Source organism: Gavia stellata, chromosome 28 (assembly GCF_030936135.1).
Source record: "Gavia stellata isolate bGavSte3 chromosome 28, bGavSte3.hap2, whole genome shotgun sequence".
NCBI lineage: Eukaryota > Metazoa > Chordata > Aves > Gaviiformes > Gaviidae > Gavia > Gavia stellata.
The window spans coordinates 6,903,851-6,910,234 of record NC_082621.1 but is presented as its reverse complement, the minus strand read 5'-3'; the positions used below and the strand labels follow the sequence as shown (position 1 = coordinate 6,910,234).

Genomic DNA, 6,384 nt, shown 5'->3' with positions numbered 1-6,384 from the left:
GAGCACTTGTCCTCATGGGCTCCATGTTCCTTTTATTCAGTACATATTCGGTCCAAGGTCTCAGCCCCTGCCTGACACAGCACCATGTACCCATGAGTACATTTGGCATTGGCTTGCACACAAGGCGGGTGTGTGTCCCACCCTAGACACCACTGACACTGCATTGGAAACAGATCCACTCAGGGATGGCCAGCACATGGTCGGCAGGATTCCTCAGCCTTTCTCTCTGCCTATCCTTTTGAACTCCGTAACACTGGGGAGAGCAGCTCTGTCCTGGCCTGGAGAGGCAGGAAGGGGCACTTCCAGCCATGCTGAGGCACTCCCAATGTTGTTACACTGCATTAAACTAAGGATCCCAACTGGTGTGAAACCATCCTTGTTGTGGCCTGAAGTCAGCAGTAAAACAGTGTGAGCTTTTCATCCGCAGGAAAAGGAAGGCTGAAGATACACACAAGGTTGCATTTCAGTGCCTGTGCTGTGGGCAGTTCTCTGCCAGGTTTGTTCTGTTGTTGTTCAACTGCACTCAGGCTCCGTCTGGCCCTGGCTGCTGTGTGGAGCTCATGGACAGAGCAGTGGAGTGTGCTCCTGCCGTGAGCTGCACATGCCCTCGTGATGAGGGACACACAAACACACACATGGAAGCATGCAAAACTCTGCACCCAAAAACACTTGCAGAAATCCAGCATGCAGACAAGTGCAGGCAAGAGGACACACGCAGAAACATGACCGACTTTGCACTCAACTGGGGATATCCTGGGGACAGCTCTGGCAGGGATTCTGAGGAGCATTCAGGGGAAGGACAAGGCCCTGTATGTGCTAATGGTGGTGTTTGGGTACCCAGGGAGACTGCACAGAGGGGAGGTGTACTGGGAGCTTTGAAGAAAACATTGTATTCAAGGAGTCAGTGATCTTGCGCAAGACATATCTGCTCTATTGGGCCTTGCACTAAAGGCTTGAGAGGCCTGTACATAAGCATGAGTAGCTGCTGCAAGGGAATCTGCTGGAGTGCCCTGTGTCAGCCTGTGCTGCACGTTGGTGGGTGTTACGGCAGAAATAACCTTTGAGTGTTCGAGAAGACGTACTTTTCTTTTTTTGTGTAACACAAAATAAAAGGCACCATGGCATGGGAGGGAAGCAGAAGCTCTCCCTGGACAGGATCTGCACAGTGTGTCTTGGGAAAATTTACCTGGGTCCATCTGATGCTGCACAAGCACAGGTTTCCCAGCATCTGAGGGGATGGAAGGTTTACTCACTAACTATATTCGTCTTTTTATTCTATCATACTAAAACAGACATTTTATTCTGTCGTTTGCTGTCAGGTCTTTCTTTCTGAGATCTGAAAAGGATCCTGCACCACATCTTGCCCCATGCTGCCTCCCTGGTGTAGAACAGGAGCAGGCAAAACCAGCCAGCAGAATTTTCCTGGAAGCAGATTTAGGTGGGATACGGTCAAACCCAGGAGCCAGGCCGCTTCTTGGCAACAGGGTGATAAAGAGCCCCAAAGGAGTCACCCAGGCTGACATCATTTGCCTTTACAGGACTCCTCCAGCATGTGAGATGAGTCCTCTGCCCACGCTGACATGTTTTGCTCCAGAAATGCTTGGGCCTCTCATCCTGTCACGGAAAAGCTGCCTTCAGCGGGGAATGTGCCTGGCATAAAGCAGGAAACGAGAAGACAGCAATTCAGGAAGCCAAAACACAGCCCATAGCATTAGCTGGGATGTTTTGCATTCAAGATGAGCTTGTCAGAAAATAATCACCTCCACAAGGAATGCCTCTGGCAGCCTGGGGCAGTAAAGGGCCATGATAAAAGCCAGCCCAGCTCCTTGCTCTCTCATCCACTTCTCTTGCCTCCTTCTCCTTGGGTGTCAGGTGAGTCTGAAGCCCCGTCTCCTTCTGTGCTGTCTCTAAAAGGAGGTCTCACTTCAGTGGACCTCTCAGCTGATTCCAGATTTGTTCTATGCCAGATCTTGGGGCTGCTTGTCATGGGAGAGGGAAGTGGGGAGAAGGTTAGACATGGAAGGAAGCTGTGACTGTACTGAGGTGGCTTCTGGACTCAGGGCTAGGCAGTAGCTGCATAGGAGCTAGTAGACCTTTTGGGGCCCTGGTATGACAAGGCCAAGAAGCCCTCATACGTCTCTGCACAGCCTCCACCTCCCGGCCTGCACATTCTTTGGTTCCCTCATGGTGTGGTGACAGGCTGCTCCTCACGCATGCCCATGTTTTTCTCCCTCCCTGCCCTCTCTCCCAGGTGCACCTCAGGCCCCAAGACATGTCCTGCTACGACCAGTGCCGGCCCGGCCAGCCCTGCGGCCCAACCCCACTGGCCAACAGCTGCAATGAGCCCTGTGTCAGGCAGTGCCAGAACTCCACCGTCGTCATCCAGCCCTCTCCCGTGGTGGTGACCCTGCCTGGTCCCATCCTCAGCTCCTTCCCGCAGAACACTGTTGTGGGATCCTCCACCTCCGCTGCTGTTGGCAGCATCCTCAGCTGTGACGGAGTGCCCATCACCTCTGGCTGCTGTGACCTCTCCTGCATCACTAGCCGCTACTGCGGCAGGAGGTGCCCCCCCTGCTAAAGATGCTGGCAACGGCCTCAGATAAGGACCCCCAGGAACTCAGAAAATGCTGCTTGACACAGGATCAAACTCTGTGCCATTGTTTTAGGAGCAGCTGACCATCTCTGGCTTGTCCTGCAAGGGCAGACTGGAAGGGGCAGCCTGGGCCTTCTGAAAACATGGCCAATGTCTAACTTTCCTGTCTTCCAATCACCCTTTTTCTCTCTTTTCTTTGTATTCTTGTGCTCCCCTCAGAGCTTGCTGTGAGGACCCCAGAAACAAGCCTGGAGCCACCTGCTAGCCTGTCTGCTTCTGTGAGGCAGGTCGATAGATGCCCTGTGGCAACTCTGCCACAGGAAAAGGGGAAGAGAGTCTTGGCTGCTCCTGCCCCTCACTCAGGGCCTCCGCTTGGGGTGACCTCATTTCCCTCTTTCGACTCATTAAAAAATTGCTGCAACCCTGCCTGTGTCCCTTAGGTGGTCATTCCATCTGCACACTGACTGCTGAGGGAGAAAGACCTTGCTTTGGAGGGGCATTAGTTGGGGGCACAGGAGGACCCTTCATCACTCCTAGAGGCATTGGAGAGTGGGAAAAACTGCAGTGAGTCCTCTTTCAGGGACTGCCTTTTGAAGCTGAGGATGACATCCCCAGTTACTCTACCGCCCATGGCCATCAGTCCTTGCCTTGCTGCGTCTCTGCTCAGAAATATCCCCCTGGCCCCGGAGCACATCATATGAACAGGAATCCTGACAACTGCTGTCTTCCAGAGAGGAACTGTGAGCATGTGGGAGGCCCCAGGGAGGTCAGCAGTCCCACAAGCCCTTGGGGAAGAGTGGTGCTCCTGCTTTGGCTGGAGCTGTGCTGGGCAAGGAGGCTCAGAAAACTATGTTGCCAAAAGATGGCTGGATTTGAGAACGGGTAAATAGCCTTGGGGATGGCCCACAGTCCCTACTCCACCTGCCCCTCCCCTCCATCACCCGATTTTGGGGCTATGGCCTGCATGCCTGGGCATGGGCAGCAGGGACAGCTTCCCCATGCAGCCCTACCACCCTTCAGCACAGCATCTGGCATTGCCACCTATTGACTACCTGTGTAAGGCTGAGGTGTTCATAAGTTAGTATTGGTATCAGCTACAGCAGGCCACACGCTGGAGTCCCCTGTCCCTTTGAACGCAACACCCCCTTGGGTGAAGGCATCCCTGGGACTGTGACTGGTGCCCAAACACACAACCCTGCTCTGTGCTGCCTTGTCTTCCCCAGGCACAGCTTTGCTGAGGCCCAGGACCTCTACAGCCCCACAAGTGCCACAACCCAGCTCCGGTCCAGAAGAGTGCTGTGTGAAAGGAGATACCCCCAGCTCTGTGGAGACATTGCAGTGACACTGCACTCAGCAGGATCCATGAGCTGTCCCTGAATGGCACAGGGCACGCACCAGCCCAACCAGAGTGCACACGTTGGGGTGCCTTCCCCCAGGCACCAAGCTCCTTCAGAGCCCTGAGGCTGAAGAGGCCCTTGTGCTCCACACAGCACCATTGCTTCCCACAGACACGCCAGGGCCTTCCCACATCTGCAGACTCTGGGACCCTGTGGTGTGGGAGTTTTCCCTCACACTGACCCAACATGCGGTCAGCACTACAGGACCAGCATGGAGGACAGGGTCATTCCTGCATGGGGCGAGGATGGGGGTGCACTGCTCCCCAGGCCAGGTTCTGTGGGCGTCGATGCTGAGTCAGGTGGTAACACAGCAGCAATGAGCATTAGGACCAAGCCCACGTAGACCCAGTGCAACCATGGGTCCCAGCTCTGGCTTGCCGCCTGGCTCAGCGTCTCTATGAGAGCTCAGGCCTAGTGTAGGCCTGCCCCAGCTCTGCCCTATCTGTGCCTGTGTCTGGCCTGGGCTACTGTTGTCTTCCTGGCCTGGCCAGGCTCCTAGATAGTCCTGGTAGTCACTGGGTGGAGCCTTCACCTCATCCTCTCTTGAGTCCGGCCTTGGTCTGCACCACAGCCCCAGCTCTGACCCTGGCACTGACACCTCCCATCTGTTGCCTAGATTATGGCAATAATCAATAGATGCTTCTGGGGTGGAATTGTCTGCTCTCTAAGATAGAAGTCTGAGATGGACCAGCTCTCTTGTTTTTTCTAACCACAGCCCTACACCAGGGAAACATTTCTAGGCACTTACCTGGGCAACTAGGCTCCCTAGGGCCTGTGTTTCCCCAAGACCGATGAGCGTGGTGGTGAATACGCATCCACATCACCAGCCTGGAGAGCAACGGCTTGCAAGTTTCTTGGCACATCAGAACCACACAGAGTTTTTTGACTCCTGTGGATACCCTCCAAACAGTGCTCTCTTTCCTGAAGGCATCATGGCCCATTTAAAACACAATGCTATGGTTCTTGCTTTCCAGAGGAAGCAACTGCAGTATCCCCCCTCCATGGCCTGAGGATACCATGGTGTCTTTGTCATACATCACCATAACAAGGGATTAACTTTTGAACAGGTTTCAAAACTGTAGTCTAACAATCCAGTACAAAATGATCAGATGCAGATGCATTTTGTGAAATATGAAGATGGAGTTTTCCCCATGACCACAGCTACTCAAAATACATTTCAAAAGACCCAGACAGGCATCTCTTGCAGCAATTTTCATAAACGTATTCTGTAAATAACGCTTACAGCTCAACTGTAAGGCTGAGTGTGTGCTCTTTAAGCTCAGTCCACCCCAACCCAACCAAACATGTTTTTTAAATGGACACTACACACAGTAAAGTTTAAAGATTGTATGAGTATAAATCCCCATGGCAGAGGGGGTTGGACTGGATGATCTTTTAAAGGTCCCTTCCAACCTAAACCATCCTATGATTCCATGATTCTATGAATATTTTCATTTCAACAGTAAACTTCACAGGAGTTTTACAGATCTTCCTCTTCCTAGCTGCTGTCTATGCTGTCTCAGCCCTCCTCAGGCACTTCGAGCTGTTTCCAGAGACCCTGGTTGTTGTATGACCTGTGACAGAAGACAGGACATTCATCACAGCCGTGGCTTTCAGAAAAACATTCCAGCCTTCAGGTCTTGTCAGGTGGGCCACAAGTCTGAAGGACACATTGGACTAAATCAAGAAAGCTGGACCCCTTTATGCCATCTCCTTTGTACACAAAACTTCCCTGGTTTTCCCAGCAAGAAATATGCTTGGGCTGCCCTAGTTTACCTAGGAGCATTTGTGCATTCTCCCAGTACCATGGATGCACATTATCCGGAGCTTTCTGATCAACAGAGTCCTCAGGAGTCTGCAGCGGCTTTTCCACCTCTGTCTTGTTTTCTGCTGGAAAAGAGGAGTTATTTTCCCCCGTTCCTGATCACGCTGCTTCTTGTGTACCAAGAATTTCTGAAGAGCAGCCGTACACCCCTTAGCTTTCTTGTAGGCCATCAAACCTGCTTTGTGGAGAATGTCCCTCATTTCAGCATCCAAAGAGTGGACCATATCAGCCCTCATGTCTGCCCTGGGTAATGGCAGCACCTGTAGCAGCTTGAACTAATTTGTAGGCACCAGATACATCTTTTCCACATAGTCCATCCCTTCTTTAGCAAAAGCCCCATGCTGAGCAGAGGATCACGCTGCCATCCAGAGGGACCTCAAGAGGCTGCAGAAATGAGCTGACAGGACCCTCCTGCAACTCAACAAGGGGAAGGGCAAAGTCCTACTCCTGGGGATGAACAACCCCATGCATCAGTACATGGTGGGGACCGCCCAGCTGTAAAGCAACTTTGCAGGAAATGACCTGGGTTGTCCTGCTGGACACCAAGTTGACAATGAGCCAGCAATGTG

The 6,384-nt window shown here is 52.6% G+C and overlaps 1 pseudogene; it reads left to right on the top strand.

The window, feature by feature from the left end:
• Window positions 1-1,736: 1,736 nt before the first annotated feature.
• On the top strand, window positions 1,737-2,578 carry LOC132319540 (feather keratin Cos2-3-like; annotated as a pseudogene).
• The last annotated feature ends 3,806 nt before the right edge of the window (window positions 2,579-6,384 follow it).